The sequence below is a fragment of the Misgurnus anguillicaudatus genome, chromosome 21 (genome assembly GCF_027580225.2).
Source record: "Misgurnus anguillicaudatus chromosome 21, ASM2758022v2, whole genome shotgun sequence".
Taxonomy (NCBI): domain Eukaryota; kingdom Metazoa; phylum Chordata; class Actinopteri; order Cypriniformes; family Cobitidae; genus Misgurnus; species Misgurnus anguillicaudatus.
In genome coordinates, this window is record NC_073357.2 from 17,747,193 (window position 1) to 17,763,223 (window position 16,031).

Below are 16,031 nucleotides of genomic sequence, written 5' to 3' on the forward strand. Positions count from 1 at the left end.
TTGTTTATGTTTTGTTTCAATTCAATGTAATGGATTGAGGGTCAGCATGATGGGAGAAATAGAGTTAATTTAGGTTTGGTTTGCTAATTTCGTTTCATGTTGTTTGTCTCTTGATTTTGATCAGTGTTTTGTTGATAAGTTTTGTGAAAAATAAAATAGAGATATTGGTGGAAACCCCGTGCAGCTTATTGATGTGTTGCAGGTGCGGGTGTTGTGGGGGGGTGCTGGAGCAGTGTGGGACTTTCACAAACACATTTTTGAAGGTTTCGGGGTGTTGTTTGGTATTGTTGCCGGCGGGATGGTCCCGGTGTGAATGTTTGCCGATGTGCGCTGGGGGTGCAGTGGGCTATTGTTTGAGTAATGGGTTATTTTGCCCTTTTGCTCATGCCCGGTGTGTGTTGGTGGTCATGTTTCGTGTGTTTGTGGTCGTGTGTGGTGTGGACGCAGATGTTTTTTGAGGTGCCAGTGTGGACGAGGATCATTGTCATTTTGAAGTGCCTTTTTGGGGCACAGATGCTTTCTGGTGTGGGCGTGGCCTGTGTGGCCCTTGCTGTGGGTTCGAGTTTGGCCATCGTTCTGCACCACAGAAAGTGGTTTGCCTCGTGTCAATGGACGTTGCAGGCAGAGGTCGTGTTAACCAGACATTTGCATTTGTGTTTTTCATTTGTTGTATTGATTACTTTGATAATTTTTTGGGATTTGCCACTTCAATCAGTGAATTATAAAATTATGTGATTATAAACAGGGTTGCCAGATCCGCGAAACAAAACCAGCCTGATGGACATTCAAAATTAGTCCAAATAGGTTAAAATGAGTATTACATGTTGGATTTTATGAAGTAATTTATATATTTAAAGCGTAACTAAACCCCTGGTCAGAGCCTGACTCCACCCACTGGCAATATTTGAAAAATGCAAGAAAAGTGGGCAGATCCCAACGGAGATAGAGGGGACGAACTAAGTGTGTGGTGAGATCGTAACAAGGGCGTGGTGAGCTTGAACCTGCTTTCGTCACGAGGCATTTTTTGGACCCAACATCCAATAGGAAAATTCAACTGCAGTAGCTATCATTTAACCTGAAGAGGGCAGCACTCAGACGTTTTTACACCATATATTGTAGTAGGGCTGGGCGATATGGAGCGAAAATTGTATCTCGGTATATTTTGCTATATCTCGATAGCCGATATATATCTTGATGGCTTTGCATGGAAAATACCCTCCCAAAAAAACTACTGCAAAACAAATATGTCAAAATCCACAAGGGCTTTTTTTATTGAAGTGCAAGGAGGTAGTTCACGTAGGAACAAAGTGCTTCTGCAACATTTAACAAAATATATACAAAAATTATATTTTAACTATAAAATAAGAAAATACATATTGTCTTCTTTTTATTCAAAAATAAAACAACTCAACTTAAGATATTATGTTTTGGTACCCTGCTGAAAAAAACCAGCAAGACCAGGATATGTTGTGTTTTGGTGCTGGTTTGCTAGTGAACACCAGCTAAGCCAGCATTAGCACCAGCATCCCATGCTGTTCATACCAGCATATGTTGTGTTTTGGTGCTGTCTGCTGACCACCAGCTAAACCAGCATGGACCAGCATAATTCCCATGCTGGTCCATGCTGGTTTGATGCTGGTTTTTTCAGCAGGGTAGATGTTGACAATAGTATTTTTCAGTATTTTCAGTATCTGAAAACCCTCAGGAGATAAGGGTATTTATCCTGGAATAACAGGTTTTAGGCGTTTTAGGAGTAAATGGGTTAAATATGAGAGAAAACACTGTTGTTGTTACACAGAAAACTACAGAACATGTGCGCTTGCACACCGCATCATAGGGAGAGAGAAAGCTCTCACATCAAGAAAACGTGTGTGTGTGTCTGTGTGAAGCACTACTGCTTACCTTTGTTTAGTCATGATAAACTAGATCAGTCGTCTTCTCTGTCAGTAACATCCGTGACTGATGACATTTACGCGAAAAAGAAAGTATACGGAGAAACGGACATTAAAGCACTGCCAGCTTTTTACTGTCACCAGAGAGAGACGTGCGCTTTCGAAGCGCTTCACGCAACGAGAGAGAGAGAGGGGCGCGCTGAGCGCTCCCAACAATGAATTTAAGCCGTTTGTAAAATATACATGTAAACGGGAATCATGGAAGATCTACTCGTGGTGGCCAGTGTTGATTCCGCGACGGGCGCCGTCATGTTAAATGAGACAACACGCGAGGGGAGGGGGAACAAAAGCGAGGAGGCGGGGGCGAGCACAGCACACAGAGAAGGCAAAGAAGCAAAGTGTCGAAATCAGAATTTAAAGCAACACTATGTCGTTTTTTTACCTTTAAATAATGTCTCTAAAATTATTTCAGTGATAGAACAACTTTTAACTGGACACATTGTACTGTTGCTGCAACCTGAGCAGCCTCCTAGCTGCTACAAGCACACTCTGAAAGTGGTGGTGGAGGGTAGGAAACACAGCCCCGCCCCGCCCCTCCCCCTGCCTGCAGAAGAGTCTGATACCAGGCACTGTTGCGCTTTTCAACCCCATGGGGGAGCTGTAAGTCATTCTTACATGGAAACTACATAGTGTTGCTTTAATATAAACATTATATCGATATAGACGATATGTGAAAATCCATTTCGAGTTTTAAAAATATATCGATATGCTTTGAATATCGATATATCACCCACCCCTATAGTGTAGTATTGAAACACTTTTTATCCAAATGTCAAAATACTTACTAAAATCTATGAACAGCACTAATAAAGCATCATTCTTACAGATCATTAACAAAAAAAGTTTAGGGTTTAGTTACTCTTTAATGTGTTTCTATCAATTAAGTTTAGTAGTTGAAGGCAAATATAAAGTATTAAAGCATACAAGTCTTCATAGTCGGGGTAACTTTTAAGGATAGTCCTAGATTAAGACATTTGTTTGAGTTATCTTAACTGAAAATAACGTGCACATATAGATCTTAAAAATATGCCAGTGCCATTGATTTGTCTCAAGATAAACACCAGTAGCATCTTTTTCTGAGGCATGTTTATTAAAGATGTTTTAACACCTTAATTTAACTAAGGCCTAAACTGTGGAAAAGTTCAGTAGAAATTGCAGCTGGGTTGCCGGTAACTTACCGTAGATTTAAATTTATGATTTTTTCTGGCAACATTTTGTTCAAAGTTAAATGAACATTAAACATTTTGTTTTAAGTCTTTGTCTTTACAGAGTAAAACTAAAAAAACAGCATCAAGCAAAACATTCTGGGAAGCAAAATCTGAAACAAAAAACAGAAAAAGGTTGATGATGATTTCTGGTTCCCAGAATGCTTTGCATGAGGCTGTTATTGTATAGTTTTATGCTGTAAAGATAAAGACTTGTTAATATTTAAAATTTATTTAACTTTGAACAAACTCTTGCCAGTAAATAACATAAATGTAAATCTACGGTAAATTACCGGCAACCCAGCTGCAATAACATTGTAATTTCTGTGGATTTTTTTGCAGTGTAGTCCTGGCTTTGGCTTGGCCTTGTCTGTGGCGTGTTGGTTTAACAGTGGGGGTTTTGCTGTGTACATGCGCGTGTCGGTTGGTTATGTAGGTGATGTACATCGATGCATTTTTTTTGATCCAGAGGTTGAGGTGTGTTGCTTCTAGTTCAGTGTTTTTGGGTGTCCTGCTATCAACTTTCTGGAAGTATCTGAAGTCAACATGAATCACGAGGCGCTCAAGCATTTTGAACTCCTGCTGTCGTAACTCTCTCCTTTAAGAGCTGAGTGTTGAACTTCATTGGACTTGTTTTTAGCCTAAACTGTCAAATGTGACCACTTAACTAACCAATAAACTTCAGTCTTACTAAGTCTTCTTTGTGTGATTGCAGTGATGTTTTTAACATGTATAAAATACTGATAAAACTATAAAACTGCACACTTACCTTTATAATGAGAGTCAAACAGGGCAGCAAAAAGGTCCCCGGTTCGAGCTTCGGCTAAGTCAGGTGGCCTTTCTGTGTGGGGTTTGCATGTTCTTCTGGTGTCAGTGTGGGTTTACTCCGGGTATACCGGTCTCCTCCTACAGGTAAAAACATGCAGGTTAGATGAATTGGAGATGCCAAATTGCATTTGTCTTCATCACATGACTAGAACTGTAGCAGGTACAGAACCTCTGCATCAGCAAGCAGTTAAATGTGCAGCAACTTAAAGCCATCTGTACACTGTTCAATGATGAAAGAAAGACAAACACAAAAGAGTGCATGTGATCAGCTCCGGTTTTATGGCGCAGCGTGCAACACTATTCTGGCTCTCCCTCCTACGTATGGGGTTCCTTTTGTGCCAAAATTAAGTCGACATGCTATTTGTGTATGCTATGTGGCGTCTTCCGTGTCTGTGTGTCTGTTTGCTGTCTGTGTCTGTGTGGTTGCCCACGTGACTCAACTTTTGTCTGTGTCGGCTCGGCTTGCTCCAGTTGTCTTTCCTTGTTGTTTGGCTGTGTCGTCTTGCTGTGTCAATGCAGCATGCGTTATGACTATGTGTCGTTTCCCTCTGTCGTTACCATGTGTTGTTTCTATGCGTCGTTTCCCTCTGTCATTACTATGCGTCGTTTCACTTTGTCATTAGGAAGAGCTAACCCACCCAGCAAAATCTCGTTAAAAAGCGGCCATAGTACTGACACATGGTAACAACAGAGAGAAACAACACATGGTAACGACAGAGGGAAACAACACATAGTCATGACGCATGCAGCATTGACACAGCAAGACGACACAGTCAAACAACAAGGAAAGATGACAGGAGTAAGTTGAGTTGACACAGACAAAAGTTTAGTCATGTGGGGGCAATCACATAGACATAGGCAGTAAACAGACACATAGACATGGAAGACGCCACATAGCATACACAGATAGCATGTCGACTTGGTTTTGGCACAAAAGGAACCCCATATAAGTCCTTCAATCAAAATTCTATACAAAGCTAGCAAAGGACAAAGTTGCACAAAGTAACTAAAACATATCATCATGTCTGCTGAGAAAGATGTGTAACAACAAGTATGCTTTTTGTGGTTGGCTCCACTGACTGAACAATTTCCAGGTTAGCTTTGCACAATTCATTATTCTAATAATGAGTTTTATAAACACTGATTGTAATGTTATGACTGTTACCTGTTAGTAATTAAATATCACCTCCATCTGTGATGTGCTTAATGTTGTATGAGACCCAGATAGCAAAATTTTTCAGGGCCAGAAATGGCTGAGTTCAGGCTGTTCTTTTGGCACACATGCCGCCACGGCTTACGGTCCTTGATTGGTCCCAGAGCTGCTTGCCTTAAGTAATCCAGAATCTAGCCGAAAGCAGACCATAACTTAGCCGCAACCCTTTCACACCTCGAGAAATCAGCCACAGCTCTCCCGGAATCTCCAGATAACAACCAAAAAACAGCCCAAATTACCACATTTATCCCCAAACTTACCCACAACTTTTCCAGAAACCCCAAATGTAACCCATAAAATAACCAAAATTACCATATTTACCCCAGAACCCACCCACAACTTATCCAGATGCCCCAGAAAATAGCCATAAAGTGACCAAAATATATTTATATCCCGTAAAATGTGTAATTGAAAAACACAGATATAAAGCAAATATAGAGTTTTATTGATTTTATTTCAGATAACAGCAAAATAAATGAAATGTCAATGTTCTGCCAAATAAACAAATAACAGTAGAAGGATCAAATAAAAGCAAAGAAATAGCCAAAGTAACATAAAAGCTAACAGAGAAACATTAACTTAATTGTTTTAACAATAAACAGGCAAAAAAAAAACAGATGTAATAACAGAAAGCAATATACAACAACTGGTTAAATATAAAAAACATCCTATATAAAATGAATGTTTACAGATGTGCAAATGTGTATTAGATAAATACATTTGAAAATAATACCATGTTATGTCACCAGCTAGAAAAAAAGCAACATTTAGTAACTTTAATCTCCAGTCATGTCTGTGCACACAAAGGACTTCTTACAGCCTACAGAAAAATCATAAAATACAGTTAGAAAATACATTTACATAAAATGAATAAGAGTAAGGACAAAAATGATATAGTACACACTGCCAGTCCAAGAACTGATACTTTTAACATTCAATTCAAGACATGGGAAAAAATATGTTTGCAGATTTCAGAGTTCCAGAAGGATTTCTAAATTACCAATTAAATACAGCCAAGTACAAAAATTGTTTTAGTCAATTTCCTGCTTCATTATTTTCCAGCGTTCACTCCAAACAATCCAAGATCAAGTACCTGGAATATTTTTAAAACATGGTGTCACTTTTAAGACAAAACTTGTGCTTTTGTAACTTATGAATATAAGACAAATTACCCTAATAAGAGACTTAACAAATTAGATATAGACAATAATGTAATTCATCAAATCAAACTGCACAAAGATAAATAATGAACATAATATACATCATCTTACTTAATTTTCTGTTTTGATGTCCATGTCTTTGTCTCTGTCTGGAGAATGGTTTGCTGTTCTCCAAGAGGCAGTAATGTCTATCAAATACAGAAGTCAAAAATCAAATCACACACATTGGTTTACTCTTTTAAACTGATACATTTTTTAACGAAGTTAAACTCACATCAGTCTTTACCCAGACAGCTGGAACAACATAGTCTGGTATAGGACTTCTGCAAACAAAAAACAAGTATAAGTAAACTTTATATTGTAAAAAGGTAAAATAAAAGATTAAGACAAGCAATAAAGACAACATTTATAACTCTTAGGTATAAAATTCCTTTACAAAAGCAATGGATGTCCTCATGTCTTTGTCTCTGTCTGGAGTACAGTCTGCTTTTTCCCAAGAGGCAGTAATATCTATTAAATAGAGAAGTCAAACATCTGATCAGATACACATTTGTTTAATATTTAAACTATTACATTTTAAATGAAGTATTAAACTCAAATTATTCTTCATCCAGATTGCAGGAACAACATGTTTTGTTGACAAAGTGTGGTACATGACTTCTACAAACAAAAAACAAGTACAAGTAAACTTTATATTGTTAAAATGTCAAATAAAATATTAAGACAAACAATAAAGACAACATTTATAACTCTTGGGTATAAAATTCCTTTACAAAAGCAATAGATGTCCTCACGTCTTTGTCTCTGTCTGGAGTACAGTCGGCTTTTCTCAAAGAGGCAGTAATATCTATTAAATAGAGGAGTCAAACACATACATCTTAACACATACACATTTGTTTATTATTTAAACGGTTATGTTTATTAACCTCATTATTATTCTTTAATCACATTATTCTTTATCCAGATTGCAGAAACAACATTTATTGTTGACAAAGTGTGGTTCATGACTTCAGCAAACAAAATGCAAATATAATTAAACTTTATACTGTAAAATAAAAGATTAAAACAAACACATACAAAATGCTTGCATATTAAATTCTTTACCAAAGCATGTGGTTATTCTTCAAGTGGGGTTGGTTATGTTACACCATAAAATAAAGCAAATAAATCTGGCCTTTTAACAACACAGTCTTGTAAACTGCACTGACCAGGACTGAAGAGAATAAGAGATCATAGTAAACCATCTTTATTAAGCTAAAACTTGAATACATGCCTTTCTAAAATATCAAAAACATTGTTTTACTAAGATATAAATAGTTGGAATGAATGAGTCACTTTGTAACTGTTATGATTACCAGCAAATGCTGATTTGTGGTTTAGTACAGAAAACATCTCATCTTCGGTTGGCTTCTTTGGGGTTCAGCATTAATTTATTTTTAAAGATTCAAACTTCTTATTGATTATTTTATCATCCCCGTCATGCATGTTGCGTCTCTTACTGTAAAAACATGCATGTTTAACTTTATCTACGTTAAATGGCGACTGATGATAAAATACTTGCACTTACACGAAAATACATCACAGAAAAGAATAACAAACAAAAACGAAAACCAACTGGATATCGCGCTGTAGAACAATAAGTGCAATCTACGTGGATTTAAAAGAAAAGTATCTTAATAACTTACCTTACTGTGTTATATAAAACTCCACAAGACAAAAGATCGCGTGTCCTTCGTCCAGTACACAGTGGGGGTTTGAATTTCGCGGAAGTTCCTGATCATGACCAGTTGCATTATGGGAAAGGTAGTTCATTTTCCACGGCGGGTTGAACGCTGTTGAGGTTAAATGACTACTATTTCCAAGATCCATTGCAATATATGTCATTAGCTGTGTCTGAAACCGTTCCCTCGTTCACTCATTCACTATTCCCTATATGGGGAATGACAGTTGAGTCCACTATATGGGGAAGAAGCAAATGAAAATGAGTGAGCGATTTCGGACACTGACGCAAATATCATGCGTCAGAGAGCTGTCGCAGAGATTCATCAAAAACACCTGTGTGGCTTTATTGATTGTGCTGTGAAATGGTAAAGTTTACTTTCTTACTGTTTTTCACATTTGTCATGTTTATTGTATTAGTTGATAATAAAGAGAACAAAACAACTGCTTATAATATTTATTTACTGCTGTTTATTTATTGTTTAATAAAAATGTGTACTAGATTTTAAATAAAAGATAACGCAATTATTTTTCATTTGTTTATTTTCCAAAAGTAGAAAATAACTGACAAGAAGAAAATGTTTGGTGTTTACTGTCAGTATCCTTCAGCTGATTCAAGTTACGCGTTCGTCTCCCGTTGCATCATGGGAAATATGAGTGAACGAGTGTACATCGAATGTACCCTCAAAATCAGAGTGCATTGTGGGTAAAAAGTAGTGAATGAATGTAGGGAATGAAGTTGTTCACTCAGGTTTCGGACACCACTACAAAATGGCCGACACCCGATATAGTGCATTATATAGTGGATAGGGAGCGGTTTCAGACACAGCTATTGTTTTAGAAACGAAAGTGCACCAATAAATATTAGTATTAGTTAGTCGTATTTTTTAATTGTAAACACAATTTAATGTAAAGTCTTATTTATTTATAAAAAAATAAAATACAAAACTAAAAAGACTTAAACAAGCACACATACTTAAAATACTTTTGTTTGATGTATATTAGTGCAGACTGAATTATTCATTTATCTGTTTATTGCATTGTTTGTATATTGCACATTGACACCTTTGGATTAACTGCCCAAAATAACATTTTCTACATTTCGTCTTTCAATAAGGATAAACATATTTATTATTGCCTTAAATATTAACTTTGATGTTTTTATCAATTGTAAATGATTTTATTTGGTGTTTTTTTTACTCTTTGGCCAACCAAACCTTAGCCAGAACTCTGCCAGATATTTACTATTTTCTGGCAGACCACACTCAAGCCAGGACTCAGCCAAAAATGTACCTTTTGCTTTTGGCTGGCTAGCCTCACCCCACAACTCCCCCGAAAGCTGTTTCACACAAAGGTGTGAACAAAAGAGAGCCTAAATTTAGCCATAAATGCCCAATGTAAGCCAGATTTGTGCCAGAAACTTTGCTATCTGGGGATGTACCTTGACAAATGCTGTTTGTTTGCTGAAATGTGTTATAAAGCTTGTAATAAAGTGAAATAAGTGCACTGAAAAAAATGATTCATTGAATTTAATCAATTTTTTTAAGCTACATTTAAACAAATGTTTTATATTTTATTTTACGTTACTAATCTTTTTTGTTTAAATGTAGCTTAAATAAATTGATTGCAACCACTTACCTTAAAAAAATTGATTAAATTGAATGAATCATTTTTTTCAGTGTGTGCATTTATATTTTTCTCTTTTTAACATCACAAACCAACCCAGATTTTCATGAGTTTTCTCAAGTTACTGAGTGATGCCGATATAAAGAGAAGGAAAAGCTTTAATATGTTAGCGCATTACTGTTTACTCCACATTAAATTGACAAAGTATATAATAAAAGTATATAATATTCAGTTTGTGGTGGTTTCCCAGACAGGGCTTACTCTAGTCCCAGACTAAAATATGTTTGATTTGCTTTTATTTAAAAACACCTTGTACTGACATATTTTAACATATCAGTGCTATTGTTTTGTCTCGCGATGCACACCAGTATTTTTTTGTAAGGGTTGTTTATTAAAACTTATTAAACACTGCAAAAAATTACTTTCTTACTTAGTATTTTTGTCTTGTTTTCAGTAAAAATATCTAAAAATTCTTAAATTAAGATGTATTTTCTTGATGAGCAACATGACCTAGGAAAATAAGTCTTGTTTTTAGACAAAAAATATCAAATTCAAGTGAATTACAATTAAAGTGAAGTACAATTTTGAAAAAAGTAATTTTTTCCAAGAATTTTTTTTTTGCTTTTATTTAAGCACTAATTTACTTAAAACTAGACTTATGTTCAATTTGCTCATCAAGAAAATACATCTTAATTAAAGAATTTTTAGATATTTGTACTGAAAACAAGACAAAAATTCTAACCTTACTGAAAAATCCAGCTAAGACCAGCATAAGCTGGTAACTGGTTTTAGCGGGTTTAAGGTGGCAGTAGCTGGTTTAAGCTGGTCCTCCCAGTCTGGCAAAGTTGGTCTAGCTGGTGGGTCAGCTGGTTTTCCAGCCTGACCACCTAAGTCAAGCTAGACCAGTTTAAAAAGTGATCAAGCACAGCTACCAGCTTGCTAAACCAGCTAAAACCAGCCCATCTGCTTATGCTGGTCTTGGCTGTATTTTTTAGTAGGGTAAGAAAGTAATTTTTGCAGTGTAATGGCTATTTAGGTAAAACAAATTAAAACATTTAACCGACCAGTCAAACATTAAATAGTCTCAAATCAAACAAATTTCTCTCATTATATTGTAGTCCAACATATAAACTATACTATTGCTACAAAACTCATAAGTGTAAGAGAAAATAAATAACATTTTCTTAAAATATGCTCTCCACAATGACCTTGTGACTTTATTTACTTTGCTGTTTTATAAGATGGGTAACAGCGCCACCTACTGCATACATGTTACTGGCGGGGAAGCGTTGCCTCTTAATTGACCAGATAACTAGTCTATGGCTGGTAAAGAATTAATGTTTGTAACCTCTTGACCAAAGCATTTCTGTTGTCAAGGTCACTCTGGCACGACGCTTTGATATCGTGACATCATAAAGGGCACGCTCAAGTCATCGCGTGTGGAACAGCACGAGTCGTTCATGCGTCCCATTTGAAGTTCGCGCCTCCTGAAAGCTGCTGGATTTCTCCTCCAAAAGGTATTTGTCTTTTATTTAAGTTTTATGATGTTTGCTTATAGCGGTCGTTTTAAATGCAGTATTGCTTACAGAAGTAACGAAATATGGCAAAGCAATCATATAAATCAAGTTTTTTTGAGCTGTATTTTCAGCAAAAGAAGAAATTAAGTGCTTTTAACTGCAGTCCGTGCGTTTTCACCAACACTGTAGTGAATTATTTTAATTCTTCTATTAAAAATTAATATTAAGTTAAATTTCATACTAAATTAGCTTTTCTCTAAGTAATTAAACGTAAAATCATTGTTTAACAATTTTCGTGAGTCACTAGATGGCAGCACAGACACAATAAAACGAACATAAGTGAAACTCAGAAGCTAGATTTAATGAATAAAACACTGAAAAATACACTAATGGTTAGGGTTTATTGTTTGTATTGTAGCATACATCCCTACTGAAAAAAGCTCATAAAACCAGCATAAGCAGGTGGGCTGGTTTTAGCTGGTTGTGCTGGTGTAGCAAGCTGGTCTAACTTCATCACAAAATGATCTGAAACAGTGTGCTGAAGTGAAACTCATGGTCATTTATTTTGTTAGCAATTATATTTCAAATGCTGCTCATCCCTGTGCATACCCGCCATTAAATGACACTGTATTGGTTCAATTCATGGTCAAAATGAACATGGACTGACCAAAAAAGCTAACATTTTCCCATAAATGAATATAAGTAATAATACAGTGATTTGATATAGGGTGTATTCTGTCAAATTATGGATCTGTAAAATAATTTGTAAAATTATGAATCTTCAGTGTAGAAAACATAGAGGGGTGGTTTACCAGACAAAGATTAGCTTTAGCCAGGACTAGGCCTTAGTTTAATTAGGAAATATAACTCGTATATGAGAAATAGCAGAGCGTGCTACACTGGTCTTCTTTGTAACAAACACTGGTGCTCTTTGGACTTTAAGAGGAAATAATATACTAAATGTACAAAAATCCAAGGCACTCAAGTGAGAAAAATATTCTATATTTTTCTCACTTGAGTGCCTTGGATTTTTGTACATTTAGGAAATATAACTAACGGAAAACATCACTTGTGTGCATTTTAAGTCAAAACAAAGAGCACTGATGTATTTTAAGATATGTCACTGCAAATTGTTTTCAGTTTGGACTCTCTTACATTTATTTTAGTCTAGGACTAGTCTAATCCCTGTCGGGGAAACCGCCCCAGAGAGTTTAAATTCTCAGACAATCTCCTTAAAGTAGATGAAATGCGATCATTTGTGGCCCGTTTATGCTTCATTTATATTAAGTGACTGTTGATTTCAACCTATTTTCATGAATTATCTATAATAAATAGCACGCCGTTAAAAAGTCATGCAATATACCAAGTTCAAATTTGCGTGCATATGATATGCCAGTCCTTCCCTTTCATTTAATACCGCACATCTTTTTGTGTCATTTCATGTATTGGTTTTTTTCCCCAATTTTGTTTACTATTGTCACTTGGGATTGGAGTTAGAACAACTTTCTGTTAAATATCAGACATCCTAACTCCAATTCTAACCCAAACTTCAAGCGAGCATGGCTTAAAAAATAGGAAACTTATACATACAACAACATACTAACCTAAATCCTAAATCTAACCCCAATCCCAAAAGACAATGGTTTAAAAATACCAGTACACAACCAATACATAAAATGACATGAAAAGATGATATTAAGTGAACGGGAAGGACTGGCGTATCATGTGCATGCAAAATTGGACTTTGGCGTATGTATTGTACAACTTTTCAAACAGTGTGCTATTTATACAAATACACTTAGTTGGGGTTTATTGTTTTTTTCATTAATAAGTTCTGCTTCACACTAGTGTTTTACACAGTAATGCACTAAACTATATAGAACATACACCTTCATTTTTCTTTAAAAACAACATTAGAAATGGTCCTGACCTCTAGATCTGAGTAAGCCGTACAACAAATCTCTTAAAGGGATATTTTAACCAAAATTAAAGTTCTGTGATCAAACCTGTATATATTTCTTTGTTCTGATGAACACAAAGGAAGATATTTTGAGAAATGTTTGTAATCAGACCAATGTGAGGCCCCATTGACTTCTATAGTAGCATAAAGGAACTACTATGAAAGTCAATGGGGCCTCAGATCAGTTTGGTTACAAACATTTCTCAAAATATTTTTCTTTGTGTTCATCAGAAGAACAAGGAAATATATACAGGTTTGTAACAACATAAGAGTGAGTAAATGATAACAGATTTTCATTTTTGGGTGAACTGTCCCTTTAACATTACAGTTTTAGTGCATAGTTGTTACACATTTGATGAAGCTATTTTTGACAAAATAGGAGTTTTCAAAATAATGAGAATAATTTCTTGCAGAAATGCAAACAAGGCAGGAGCCAGGGATTTTATAGGGGTGGCTGCGTACACAAAATATCCTTATACAAGCAAAAAAAAGGCACTTAGCTAAACATAAAATATGTTTCAAAATAGAATATACAATGTATAATGTACCTAGATAATTGAAAATGGTCGTTTATTCACTTTTATAAATTACTTTTTATAGGGTTATGAAAACATTTCAATTCTGGCTTTAGGGCAAGTTTGGACAAATTTCTTAAAACTAAAAGGACACTGACTATGGGCCCAATGGGAAACGACTTGTTAATGACGCACAACCATGATGTTTGGTCTTCTTTTCAAATCCTGTAGTGAAAACTATTCATAAGCTCTGTCCCAAATGACATACTACACACTATACACTTAAACTACACACTATGTACTCACACATCAAGTGTATACATTTTAGAAGAGTAGTATCGTCCCAAATGAAACACTTGATGGTTTTATACTAATCAGAAGTGTAAGCGTTTTCTAGATGAGGGCAATGACGTCAAATTCATACTGTAGTATAAACTACAAGTCAAGTCAATGAAGATCAATTTGTACACTGTTCTTGTAATATTATTGTTATTTATTTTGTTCAACATGACTTTAGTAAGTGTCAGACTGTTTCCACATGTAAACATCACTCTTACTGCATCTGGCAGCCCCGCCATACGGCCAAAAAAAATATTTTAACATATACAAAAAATTTCCAAAAAATATATTTGCTGAAATATATTTTGGAATAAATATATACAAAAATATATTTTTCACCATTATATATATATATATTTGTATATTTTGAAATGTAATTTGAAAATAAATTTATTTTTAAAGCATTTATATTCACATCACATGGGAGAAAAGTTTAGAAAATGTTAAAATTAATTATATTTTAACTGCAAAAGTATACTTATAATTTTATATAAAACATTTATATTTTGGGCAGGAATCTTTTTTTTTTGCTGTATAGGTTGTAAAATTGGCCCTGAAATACATTTTGAAAAATATGCAAATAAATGAAGGTTTAAACTAAATATTTTTCAAATAAAAGCAATATTAAATTAAGCTTTGCTTTTTACAAAATGTATTTAGCATGTATTTAAAACATATTTTGAGCTAGAGAAATTTATTTTTTGCCATATGGGAATCCGCGACTGTTGATTGTATTAATTTCCAGCGTTGCACTTTTGGAGTGCATCATCCAGATACTTAAAGTACACTTTATTTTTGAGTATTTTTAGTGTGATCACTACTTACACTATTATACTAGAAAATGGCTTAGAATAGTGCATAAGTGTGCGATTTGGGACACACCTTTCAAGTCCTATTGGATAATCAAAATATTGTGTTATAAAGTTTCAGGAAAAATGTTTAAAACCATTAAAAAATAGACTTTATCCTATTGACAATGAAACCAGTAAATATAGTAAATTATGTTGTATTTTTATATTGTATATTAGGGCTGGGGAAAAATAGATTTTCTGATTAATCGTTTTTTTAAATGTGGTCTAATAAAAATCGATTCTCAAAGAGCAGAATCAATTTTTTTCTTTCATATTTATTTCCACAAACATTGAAGGTAAGATTAACTTTAATCTAATTACTAGTCTTCTTCAACGTTAGTGTTGTGGCTTTTAATTTTTTTATTAATTACCCACTTGTAAACTGCTGTTCACTGTTTTTTATTAATATAGTATTTGTATTAAATCTGTATTCATTGAGTTGAATCGAGAATCGAGTATCAACCGACCCGAGAATCGGAAGTTGAATCGAGAATCGAAATCGAATCGATCTGGAACATCTGAATCGATACCCAGCCCTATTGTATATCAGGGCTCGACATTAAGGCTTGTCCGCTTGTCCGGGATTTATTGTAGGACAAGTGTAAGAGAAAATTAGTTGTCCGACTGGACAAGTTAAATTTCAAACAATGTTACTTCACGTTATGTGCCGTTAACGGCAGAGCAGCAGAACGCGCAGCGCAAACACCGAGCGGAATATTGAACAGAGAGCGCGGCACGCCGACACACACACACACACACACATTTACATGTTACTTTTATTGTTACTAAACAAGCTGCGCACGCATTAAACCTGATCGAAGAACACGAAGGGGCGGGAGTTGGGGGACGGCATGGAGTGTAGTGGAGAGTGATATTTCTTCAGGCTCCGGCGTGAATATATAAATGACAGGCACTTCAACCGAGTTTTCATCACTGTGTGTCAAAAAAGCCGATTTAAGTCCGTATTTTTTCTCTTCTAACGTTCAGTGAAACACATAAGGGGCCTATATGTGTGTGCGTTGCGCGACAGCCGATTTGAATCTGACAGATTTCGTCACTGTACATTCAAAAATCCCACACAAACATTACAGCGTAAATGCTAGTATTAAGATTGATTTTATTATATATATATAATCTAGATACGTT

The 16,031-nt window shown here is 35.2% G+C and overlaps 2 long non-coding RNA genes across 5 annotated transcripts in view; both read right to left on the reverse strand.

Annotated features, from left to right (window-relative positions):
* The window catches only part of LOC141353270 (uncharacterized), a 508,637-nt gene that overhangs the window by 424,653 nt on the left and 67,953 nt on the right, over positions 1-16,031 (reverse strand). The window lies entirely within an intron of this gene.
* On the reverse strand, positions 5,207-7,203 carry LOC129422244 (uncharacterized). Of its 4 annotated transcripts, none has more exons than XR_012360088.1 (5): positions 7,153-7,203; positions 6,795-7,018; positions 6,633-6,681; positions 6,470-6,546; positions 6,207-6,291 (listed from the first exon to the last, which is right to left on the reverse strand). It is a non-coding gene; the product is annotated as an uncharacterized lncRNA (long non-coding RNA). The 4 variants fall into 4 exon arrangements; XR_012360086.1 differs by having other exon boundaries at positions 7,132-7,183; XR_012360087.1 differs by lacking the exon at positions 6,207-6,291 and adding an exon at positions 5,207-6,018 and having other exon boundaries at positions 6,795-7,191.